The 13,097-nt window shown below is 40.4% G+C and overlaps 1 protein-coding gene across 1 annotated transcript in view; it reads right to left on the minus strand.

Moving 5' to 3' along the window:
- The window catches only part of LOC124151775 (guanylate cyclase soluble subunit beta-2-like), a 96,394-nt gene extending 88,304 nt beyond the window's left edge, over positions 1–8,090 (minus strand). The window contains exon 1 of the mRNA XM_048401755.1: positions 7,793–8,090. The gene's annotated coding sequence lies outside the window, so the exon portion shown is untranslated. The remainder of the gene's footprint in view (positions 1–7,792) is intronic.
- Positions 8,091–13,097: the final 5,007 nt, after the last annotated feature.

Below are 13,097 nucleotides of genomic sequence, written 5' to 3' on the forward strand. Positions count from 1 at the left end.
TACTTAATTCTACATCAAAACGTCAATGACTCTTGATGTGACCAAGCTAGTGTTATTATATACAATGTATCATTTGAATTGATCGTGGCATTTAATATTTTGTGTCCTGCGTGTGCCAAAACAATTACAAAAAAACTACGCTTGGGTTTTAATTGAACTTTCGTTCAGTTAACAATTAAATAAATCATTACAACAAGTACGATGTAAAAAGGGATTCTCAAAAGCAATCCATGCGAACATTTTGCACATCACATAGAATCCTAAATAATTAAACTTTCCTTTTTCAGATAAAATGTCAAGAAAAACAAGTAAAAATTCTTCGCAAATTGATTTGTCGTGAATATTCTCGCCACGATTGTTTATGGAGCTGAGACGTCTATAAAAGTTATTGGTATTTAGTTTTTTTCGCAACACCTGCATCAGCAGCTGCGAGATGAGGATGCCACGCATGTTGGTTTCTCATCGACGTCTCAGACACAGTGCCTCATACAAAACACGGATAAACTCGAGGAATGGTTCAGATCACTTTTTACATCTATATTCCTCGTTTTATATTGAGGCATTTCATAAAATGATAATAGTAAAGCTACCAGAAATAGGTAAAGAAAACAGTTGGAAATGGGAAATGTCTGTCTTTCTCCCATGAAAAACGAGCTTCAGTTATATATAGAGTTGTGGTGCGAATAAATCGGACATTGAAACCTTCATTTCATCACGAGTAACGGCGCGACGCTTGCATATGCTGAGGCGTCAAGATTCTGATTTTCCGTCGTCTGGTAAATATGCCCTTTGGGCCTGTTTCTGTGCACAGTGTCACGAATTTACGATACATCAAGGGTCGTGAGGAAGGGAACTCTCAGACTCATTCATGATCTGGCCTTGGCGCGAAACAGAATCAATAGCTGGCGAAACGTACACAAACCGACTCTGGCAATACGTCCGCTGGGCATATTGATAATGTTACCTTCGATCAAACCTTGGCTTTAGGTAATACCACCTGTTTCAGAAGTTCATTTGGGTGCGCTTTGCAAGTTTATTGTGAGATTTAGACGAGAAATTGATTGACGCTTGTCCGATGAAATCACAATTTATTCACATTTGGTTTTTTCAGAGTACAATTGACTTGTCTTTGCATGTGTTTGTGATGATGCAACCAGTGGGGCAGGGTACGCTCACCTTATCGCGAACACCTAGTATCGTAACTATTTCATAGTGTTTCATAAACGCATGCTCATAACATAGTTGGATTCGCGCAATCGATTCTGCTTTCAGCAGAGATTTCCTGTCACTATGGAAATGGTTTTGTCGCTTTTATTTCAAAGTTTTGAAAATTTGATTGTACATCTACAGTTTGATGTAATGACATATTCCGTATCACCTTATCACTTATAACGTTTCATTTAACTTATTACGACTGTTAGGGAGCGGTCGGGTAGCCTAGTGGTTAAAGCGTTCGCTCGTCACGCAGAAGACCCGGGTTCGATTCCCGACATGGGTACAATGTGTGAAGCCCATTTCTGGTGTCCCCCGCAGTGATATTGTTGGAATATTGCTAAAAGCGGCGTAAAACCATACTCACTCACTCACTATTACGACTGTTAACCATATCTCATCTGATGCTGAATCCACTTCAGGGAGTTTATGTGCACACATAACACAATCCTACCAGCGACATCTCTGTTGCACCTTCCATGACCATGCTGCTTCTCCCAAGCTACTCACCGGAACAAGTAGAGGGTTTACACACTCCAGAAATTTAATCATCAGGACGCCTTACGAAACATGGGTTAGACCATATCTCGTTTATAAAAGGCTGCACCAATTCCTTCCACCTCTTGGACAGAAGTGTTTGTTTTGTTTGTTTTTTGTTTAACGCCGCACTCAGCAATATTCAGCTATATGACGGCGATCTGTAAATAATCGAGTCTGTACCAGACAATCCAGTGATTAATATCATGAGTATCGATCCACGCAATTGGGATCGATGACATGCATCAACCAAGTCAGCGAGCCTGATCACTCGATCCCGTTAGTCGCCTTTTACGACAAGCATAGTCACCTTTTACGGCAAGCATGGGTTGCTGAAGACCTACTCTACCCCGGAATCTTCACGGGTCTGGACAGAAGTGAGTAACAAAGTAGAGATACTTTATGGATAACAACTTCTTTATTTACTGTAAAGTCGACGTTTTGGTATAGATTCTTATACCGTTGTCAAGCTGTCAAGGCTTCTCAACGTTATAAGGATCTACACCGAAACGTAACCTTTACAGTAAATAAAGAAGTTGTTATCCACAAATTATCTCTACTTTGTCATCCGTCAACTTCTAGGTAATGCCTATCAAACAATTCAGGATTGAGTAAATTTGGCTGAACGCCGTTTGAACTGTATTTCAGTGACGGCATGTCACCTGATAACACATCAACGCCAGATGTAACCCCCACATATTCCATTGGTCGTAATTTTAGGCGAACAAACATGAATGGAATACCGGGAATCATTGATGACACCAGGTGTTCGCGTAAAAGGTAAACAGGCCCCGGAACGCCAACTGTGGTATTTTGGTGATGGAATATCGGGTATCGTGCTCACAGACCAAGGTTCATAATCTAGGATTCGAACCTCGTTGGTTGTATCCTGACACATTGTATAGACTCAGTCACCCGTGTCCCCATGTTGTGAGAGAAGAGAAAGGTGATTGTGTATATTATGACTGACTGGCAATAACATGGTTAGTGGACATGTTGCTGTTGAAAAGTATTTCGATAAACAAGGATTTGAATGTTGTTGAGAAATGGTGTTTAACGTTGCTTTCAAGATTATTTCCCTTACATAGGTAAGGTGAAATGGGGTTTAACGTCGCATTCATGATTAGTTCACTTATAAAGCGACGTGCTTGCACGTGTGTGTGTGTGTGTACGTGTGTGTGTGTGTGTGTGTGTGTGTGTGTGTGTGTGTGTGTGTGTGTGTGTGTGTGTGTGTGTGTTTGGCTGCTTGTACTAGTCCGGACTAATGCCGATTTTATAGTGCGTGCCCACTGAGATATTATGCCGCAGTTTAACATGAATACCCCACCTAGTATACTCACTCCGAGCCGATCAGTCCTTGTTTTAGCCCCCTTATGCCTAGCGCCAGACATGGTAACAACAAGTACCGTCTTGTAACGTCTTTTGGTATGACGCGACGGGGGATCGAACCCCGGACATTCCGCTCCCCGGTCGGACGCTCTACCACTAGGCCACGGAGGCGGTCGCACTTAATCCCGATTTATGCCGGTTTGATAGTGCGAGCCCACTGAGTTACCTGAGTTTAACATGAATACCACACTTAGACACAGTATATTGACTCCGCGGAGTCGAGTCCTTGTTTTATCCCCTTAAATTTAATGCCGAGCGCCAGGCAGGGTAACAACAAGTACCATATTTCAACGTCTTTTTGGTAAGAAGTGGCCAGGCGTTCCATTACACCACGAAGGCGATTGTGATTATCATGTACAAAATGATGGTGATGATGATCATCATCATGACGATGACGATAACAACGACGACGACGACGAGGAGGAGGAGGAGGATGTGAACATCCATTTGCTCTAAAGAACCCATTATATGTCATTTTCTGACCGCTGTTATCAATAGGTCACGCACTCAAAAGACTTATTATATTTGTAATCGGGCTATAATGACTGAGTTTGGTTTAACGCCGCTTTTAACAGTATTCCAGTTATTTCACGGCGTGTCAACTTAATGTGGGAGGAAAGCCCGAAGTGATGCAGGTCTCAGACGTTTACCACTTCAGTGAAACCCACGAACACGGGTATGGTGCTGACAAACCTAGAAACATAATCGGGGCGAACAGGGATTCGAACCAACAATCATAGGTTTCTGGCGTGCCCAAAGGACGCAACTCTGCACAACGAATCGCGGCGCCTCCCACGACTGGGCCACCATACCCCCTAATCGGGCTATTGAGGACATGAATATATTAAGAATTTGTACAACAATGGGTTTTTTAGGCATTGACAACTTGTATAGAATTAACACAGTACAACTGTATTCGCATTCCTACAGCTTGCAAGTTAATGATCGTTAAAACAGGGAAAAACCCACGTATTGCATTCGTTGTGCCTAACTATTTTTTAACGATTTAAGATTATTGTTTTGGAACAGGATATCAACTAAATAACACCATGTGAATACATCTCGGTAATTCCCAAAACTGCTCAAGCATAATAACTTGTGGAATTTCGAGTTGCAGTCAATCTCCTTTGGGCTTCTCACAACCAGATTGGCAACTGAAGTAATTATGGATCGCCGCTAGCCTTGAGACCCTGACCACCTGAAACATATCAGTCCTATACAGAAGGGAGCTGTTTTTATGTAGCGTGACAACAGCCAGACTACTGTCATACGTAAATGTTAACGTTAAGGTAACGACAGACATAAAAGCGACAAAACCACAAGAAATCGCTTGTACGATTCCGACTGTATTATGAACATGTGATTATGACTAACTATCAAATAGAGATAACAACAAATCTGTTTGATGTCGCAATTGTCTTACATTGGCAGGTCCTGTCTTAACATGAAACGATTACGCCATGTTTTTCTACGAATATTCATGAATATTATCCGACTGCGATTCACCGTTTTTATCAAGTTCGAAAGCTCAATATTTACACAATGTTAAAACTAGCACTCCCAGTTTGATCATATTCGCCAAGAAACTTTATAACCAATCTCATTAAAATCAGATCTTAGTTCTCGCTATCGCTATACAAAGATCTGAGGACATCCCATTAAGGGTCACGTCAGAACGACCTTTCATCCGACCATTCAAAGCGTCGCTTATCAGATCATGAAAGTGACAGTCGGAATGTGTTTTCTAATCATGCAACCTCGAAAACGTTAACACGGGGTACTCCGAACGACATTTACGGCCCGTACGACTGATTCCGTCAAAATTATCGTCTTTCTCTCGCTTCCGTGGGATAAACATTTGAACGGAGGAGGCGTTGGACAGTACGTGGGAAGCACTGCCATACAATCGCAACCATATGTTAGACATTCCGGGATGTTCGTTTGTTCAGTTTAAAAAATAGAATTAATCGAGAACTGTGTCAGCGTAGTCTGAATTGGAAGTTGTCAAGTCGAAACGAGTGCCGTAAAGCGCGTGAAAGCTGCTTTCTAATTGGCTGATGTCGACTTCTTGTTAGTCGTTTTAGTGGTCGGTCAAAGTTCGCGAATGGTCGTTCTGTCGTGACACGTAATGGGATGTCCTCAGATCTTTGCTTAGCGGCAGCGAGAACTTAGATCTGATTTTAATTAGATTGCTTTATAACGCATGCACAACTACGCCGATGACAGGTGAGTGAGTTGGGTTTAACGCCACTTCGAACAGTATTCCAGTTATATCGCGGCGTGTCAGTTTAATGTGGAAGGAAAGCCCGAAGTGATGCAGGTCTCAGACGTTTACCACTTCGGTGAAACCCACGAGCACGGATGTGGTGCCGACAACCCAAGAAACATAATCGTGGCACCGATGAAGATGTGATATGAAAATAATGAATGCATGCTTCATCTACAATCCACATAACCTTAATAAACGATTATTATCACTGATAAAGACATTCACCAAAAAGGTTATGCCTATGCCAAATTGACATGCAAGCACCTTGAAAATAATATATTTTAATTGATCTGTTGACAACTTTGAGGTTTTCCCAATGTCATTTAATTTTACACTAACTATATATATATATATATATATATATATATATATATATATATATATATATATATATATATATATATATATATATAATAAAATAATAAAGTCCGCGTTAGTCCATCATCTTCTTTATATCAGTTTCATACATAGTACTTTCGCTGTCTCATGACAGCTCTTCAGTGTAACTGACATATGTATATGACATATGGATATGTCAGTTACACTGAAGAGCTGTCATGAGACAGCGAATTCAAAGTACTATTTATGAAACTGATATAAAGAAGATGAATGGACTAACGTGGACTTTATTATTTTATTATATATTACATGTACACCGAGTGAACATTTACCTCATTTTTGTATATATATATAAATATTTATATATATATATATATACATATATAAATAAAATAATAAAGTCCACGTTAGTCCATCATCTTCTTTATATCAGTTTCATACATAGTACTTTCGCTGTCTCATGACAGCTCTTCAGTGTAACTGACAATGACATATAATGACGTCATACTTATGATGACGTCATAAATTACAACTGTGACGTCATAATGTATTTACACACTCCAGCGACGACACCAAGTAATTTAACAATTGTAGGGAGACATTTGAATTAAATATACAGTATTTGTAAAGTAACTGTGCAACATTTACGATTGAACTGACAAATCTATTAATACATTCTAGAGTTCAATTTGGGTTTCATCAATTGGATAAACATTTGTTCTTTTTCCAGTCTCAGCTGCTTGTTACTTGTATACAATTTATAAAACGGAAAAATACTAAATTTCCCGTTTCCGCAATCATCAACGTGTTTGCTGACACCTAAGCATCGAACATTAGGGTCTCTAATCTGCTGTTTGTGTACAGTGACTCTATCTTTTAATTCCATGCCGGTTATACACACTTGGGACCGATTGTATCGATCGAGTGTATTCATAACCCCTGGAATCTAATAACGCAAACATTAGACACTGAATTAGTCACCTACGTTGAATGATGCTCACATGCATATAACTTGCATTATGCATTTCTCATTAAGATAAAGGTACAATGTAAGATCAATAAATTACCTCTGAAACAAACTCATATTTCTAATGATAACAATGTAACGATATCGTTTAAACAGGGCACGTCGTACATTTCAATTCAAACTGAAAATAGTCTTTAAACTACATGTAATCAATTAATCACAATGGTAGGAGACTTCCTGGAAGAGTCCTTTTAACCAAAATGTGGTCATCATGCTTCCTACACGTCATTAGACACACGGTGGGTTTAATGTGGTCAAATCAAGATAGGTAATTGCACAGTTGTGAAGCACTTAAAACAGCTTTCATGGTGCCTTTCTGCATTACAAGAAAAATCAATGAACGATTGATCTGATAGTCACTGCAGCAAGAAACAAAGGACACTTTATTTCGTAGCCATTAGACCACGTGGAGTACTGATAGGGTATATGACATGGGTGATCAGTTGCGTGTATTCTGATGAACGAGATGACGTTCCTTTAAACGCAATCCACGTTGGACAAAGGAGCAGATAAATATGTTTTGTTTTATATCTCTGTTTGTTTGAAATCGTTTCGGACTGTTTCAGCCATCACGCTTTATGTAGGGCAGGCACATTGCTTTTAGTTCTGTCATGTCAAATATTTATCTGGAATTGATTTGAGGTAGCACTATTTATGTACAGATGACAACTGCGTGACGGTCAACAAGATGCATTATTGACAGAGGCGGCGGGTCCGGCGTGAATGGGGGTGTATGTGTGTGTGTGTGTGTGTGTGTGGTGTGGGGGGGGGGGGGGGATGGGTCCTCTTGTCCCAACCATCACACACTCCACACTCAATTTAATAACTTGACACCAATCCCCACCCCACCGCCCCAACTGAAGTTTAAAAGGATGAAATTAACAACACCGACATTGAATATTGAATATCATCGACGCACATTGATTGTGTCACATAAACAAATATTCCCATGTTCGCCCTATGTATGGACACAACTGAATTTTAGAAAATTGGTAAATTTACAAATAAAATATACTTACTGTGTTGCTTTAAAGTCACTGGCGCTTTCCTGTGAACTTACACAAACGAAGATCACCCCAGGCAGTTCCTAATACTGTGTTTATGGATACAAACTTCAGCTTGCTTAGTATGAACTTGTTTGCAAAGTCCCCAGCAGTAAACTCAATGCTCGTAGAACCTAGTTCATTACTACATGAAGTAAGAACTCTGTGGTCAGTAGGATGCTCATCCAATGACGGTCCACGACACACTGACCAGGTTCCGTGAGGCGGGGTGGGGTCGATGACAGCAACTACCCAGGGGATATGGTCTTGGCCTGATGCTGGCCGACTAGTGGTGACTGTTAGTGCCAATGTTCTCACTATTGCTGGCGTGTGCCTTTGGACCAGGTGCTATCGATTGCTTAAGCATCTCGCTACCAATAGAACCACGCCGATCTGTTAGTCTCTAATTCAGCAGGAAAGGCTTCCCTGATCACACTTCGGTTTGATGTGCTTAGTTTTGGTGTGTAAGTACGGCGTGTTGGTTTACTGAGAATAATTAATTAGATACCAGCTGTTCACGTTCACAAGGGACTTGTATATACGCCTCCAGAACTGGACATTAGATTCCGTGCAGATAATGAGCAGTCGTGACCATCCGATAAGTTGTTTTATGAGTTCTTATGACTGTTGAAATGCTTTCTGCCCTATTTATATGCATAACATTTGTAATATATCATAACACATCAACGTCAGAGAATAATCAGACTCCATTATCTGTAAAAACAAATTCCTTTGGGCGTAAAAGGCTAACAGTGGTGACAATAACATGGATCACTGAAAATCGGCTATGACAACAGGTGTTCGCGAAAAGAGAGTGAGTATGTATGGTTTTACGCCGCTTTTAGCAATATTCCAGCAATATCTCGGCGGGGGACACCAGAAATGGGCTTCACACATTGTACCCATGTCGGGAATCGAACCCGGGTCTTCGGCGTGACGAGCGAACGCGTTAACCACTAGGCTACCCGACCGCCCCTGTTCGCGAAAAGGGTAAGCATACCATGTCCTGCCGAGAGAAGCCACCAAACACACGATTTGCATTATAAGTAAGTATTTCTTCCTTGTGGCGCACAGAAGTTATCCTACCATACGACGGTGGCCTGTTAACAGTCGAGTCTTGACTAGATAATCAAGTGATGGGCCAGACAATCCAATGACACGATAGCGCATTTACTGATTTTGTTGAAACTAAAAACGATGTGTAAATTTGGAGTATGGTGTGAGCAAAGGATGATTTGATGGCCCATGGACAAATATTGAGATAACGGATAAAAAAGCATTAACTTAAGGGAAAAATTCACCTGAAGTATGTGTCATGATGCAAAGGAATGAGGTTTAAGCAGAGGATAATTAGCTGGCCCATGGTTTAAAATTTGTTCGTTTGTAAACATGGTTTAAAATTTGTTCGAAAAACGGTTTTTAATTGTCCTTATGCCTTAGTATCTACCCATGAAAATAGCATGTTGATATACCGATACCGTCCTCAACGCGGAGAGTTTCTCGAAAAATGGGTTTCCAGACTGTTACAATTTCTTTCCCCTTTAATTTGTGTAAAAGTCAATTTCGAAAATCGAAATCGGATCTAACATAGTCGCGGTACATGACGACATCTTATATTCAAACTGTGGTATTAGTGAAGGTTGTTTAACGTCACAGACAGCAATATCAAGCAAACCAATAATCATACTTATCTGGCTACATACAGAACTGTCCACTCGATCCATTGCAGTTGGAGCTAAAGCATAAGTTATTTTTGGCCAACTTTGGCGGAGCTTAAGCAGTTGAACGAGCAGATATAATTAATCAAATAAACGATAAAACCCTTTCCATTTCCAATAGAAATCTCTGCATAAAGCAGAGTCGATTGTTGGATTCCGACTATGGTATGAGCATGTGTTTATGAATCACTATCAAATAGTTATGATTTGAAGTCAGTAGTTGAAAGGCCGCTTAGAGTTCGTTATATAAGGAGTTGGTCGTATATCATGGGAATATTGGCTATTGTCATTTGATATCTTCATAAGATTAGTACAGACTGAATTATGACGGAAAGAAACCTTCAAACCATTCTCTCACCGTGCGGCACGTGCACTATTTGCAATATGTGATATTTGGTTCATTGAAGACTGATTAAGAAGCGTAACAAAGCATTATTGATGAATAACGTAGTGAAGATTAAGGACACATAACGAAGAATTATCGATATGCAATCACGAAAACACGATCGGCTTCGCTTCGCATTGTTGTCGGCGACAGAACCGTTAGTTGGAGCCAAATAATATATTATTGTTTTCGTCTCCTTCTACCGAAGTATAAACTCCATATGTGCTGTTTATAGCTGGATGGAAGATAAAGCTTGATTACAATCAATAACAAGCTAGTGAATTTGGATTGAACAGTGCTTCAGTTATAATGATGAACATCGTTAACCCGAAGGCCATGTGCGCGACGTACCGTTTGTAAGAGGCGACTAACGGGATCAGGTGGTCAACCTCGTTGACGTGGTTGATGCATGCTATCATATCCCATGCGTGAAAGTCGATGCTCCTGATGTCAATCATAGGATTGTCTGGTCCAGATCCGATTTCCTACAGACCGACGTCATATAGTTGGAATATTGCTGGCAAAAAAAGACAAAATAGTTGTGAAATTGTATGGATGGTTCACCGAAAATCAGTGATGACACCAGGTGTTCGGGAAATGGGTAAGTATGTTCAACCCTATAGCAGGGTGTAGCACCCGCCACACACAATTTGCAGAAAATGTGATGTCTCTTTTCCGACTGCGTCAATGAAATTGTTATTTGATCCACGGTAATAGTGAGTGAGTGAGTTGGGTTTAACGCAACTTGAAACAGTATTCAGGTTATTTCACGGCGTGTCAGTTTAATGTGGGAGGAAAGCCTGAAGTGATGCAGGTCTCAGACATTTACCTGGTTTTCAGGAGGACGTGATGACACTTAAACAACTCGGCTCCTTCGCCACGTATCATAATTGTGAAATCATAGTTTATTCGAAGTTAGCTTAATTTGTTTATGATATTATGTAATAATTTCTATTATCTGGAACCCACTGGGGTTTTCGGTGAAATAGGTCCCCAACGCCTTAGGGGAAAGCTGATTAAATGGTTGGGCTTGGTGGATTGAACTGACTGACGACATGTCACCACATCCGGATGGCGTGGATCGCTGCTCATGATTTCAGTCTCTGGTTTGTTTGATTCAGAAAAGACTAGCAATGGGCCTCACTCACTCACTCACTCACTCACTCACTCACTCACTCACTCACCTCACCTCACCTCACCTCACCTCACCTCACCTCACCTCACCTCACCTCACCTCACCTCACCTCACCTCACCTCACCTCACCTCACCCGAAAGGGATCCCGGTTACTTTGACGTTTCAATTCTTCTTCCACCTTCGCTTTGTAGTGAGTGAGTGAGTTTTGTTTATTGCTACTTTTCAACAAGATTCCAGTTTCATCATTCATCTTGATTTCGGAGGAAAGTCTGAAGTGATGCAGGTCTTACGACTTTGGTGGAACCTACGAGCACGGGCATGGTGGGGATAAACACAGAAACATAATCAGTACTAATCTGGAATTCGAACCCACAACCATAGGTTTCCAAGGGATACAATTCTGCACAGCAAATTGTTCAGAAATATATTCAGACGAAATGTTAAACTATATCTACACTTCACTCCCAAGACTGCCCCTGAGATTCGCTGGATCAAATAATCCGATAATAGTGAAGTTCATCTGTTGGTTTGAGTTTGCTTCACACCCAAATTCCTCAACAACGTGCTAATACCACAGCTTAAATTCAGTTCATCGACATATTTCTATAGACCTTGATTGTTATCGTTCACCCCAAACACAATGTTATCTAACCAGATTCTGGATCAATATCTGATGGTCTATGATGCGGAAGGTAAATGTCCTCCAAAGAAGGTTCTGTTGAGTGGCTAGAGTGATCCCGGTGGGGCATGTGCCCTGACGCTGGAGATCAATGCGTGAAGGAGGAGGGAGAAGGAGGAGGGCCAGAGTAGGGGCTGGATGGAAGGATCCTGTTGGAAAACACTCGCTTGAAGATAAACATGGCCCAGTGTTAGCTGATAAAGCTTGCACAGACAGTATAAATGATTTTTAGGATTGATCTCCAAGTGATTACATGGATGTTGTTCCAGGGCAATGATTGACCCCTCGGCCATTTCCCATCTTTGTATTGTACCACTCCTAGATAACATGAAAGATGTCCGTCATGAACATACCGCCGATTCTTGGTACTCTTTAACGCTATGTCGCCTCATTTGGAGACGATTCAGTAGGAATGGTGATGAGGATTGTCAGTGAACAAAAACGTCTGTTTATTGACAAATCATTTGTTTTCAAACACAGTTGTTAGTTTTATGGATGTCTGGTTCATGCTTGTTTGGTCAATTTGTCATTTAAGCAGTCTGATACAGATATCGATGACATTTCGTCTAGATGTCATTTCACATAGGATTCATAACAAAACGCTGACATATTTAGGAAATGTTTCTCTTTTTCTAAGGGAATATATTTTACGTCTGTAGTTTGTAACATGGAAACAATATTAAAGTTTCCTTTTCCCCATAGTACATTACCAACAGATAAGGGATCCGAACGTATGGTGCTTAAGCACGAGTGGACTTTAAGATTTTGAATCGCCAGGAGAAAGAAACACTGTTCATGAACATATTTTAACCAATACTAAACTCTGGTAAACAATTAAGAATTTGATGCGGTATCTAAGGAATGTATAACAGTAGAAGCTGTGATGATCAGTGCTGCGACAAGATTGAAATTTCGTTTATTACTGATGCTCCCAACCTTTATGATGCCACAGTGTTTATACTTAATGCAAGATTGAGAGCATGTATACTCTCTCGATTTCAAGAATCTGATCTGAGCCCTGCCAAACGTCGCGTTCAAGATTATTGCACATACATAGTGAGATTAAACTGTAAAATCGATGGTGTGTGGTGTTGTTTGCTTGAAAAAAAGTTCTTAGATCCCTGCACTCTTAACTGTGTATGATGATGAATACTTTACTGTTTATATTTCAAAACCATACGTAAAAGATACCAGTAAAAATGCATTTGTTCCTAAGTAATGATAAATCTTTCGCCAACTGCTTTGCACGGTTTAGTTGAATTGTATTTACTTGTCACATTTCAACAGAAGGCGTTCACCTGTAATAATGATATATTTTTCAAGTGTCATGTGACTATGATATAACCAGTAATTGGGAGACATT

The sequence above is a fragment of the Haliotis rufescens genome, unplaced genomic scaffold (genome assembly GCF_023055435.1).
Source record: "Haliotis rufescens isolate VD_foot unplaced genomic scaffold, xgHalRufe1.0.p SCAF_23, whole genome shotgun sequence".
NCBI classification, from domain to species: domain Eukaryota; kingdom Metazoa; phylum Mollusca; class Gastropoda; order Lepetellida; family Haliotidae; genus Haliotis; species Haliotis rufescens.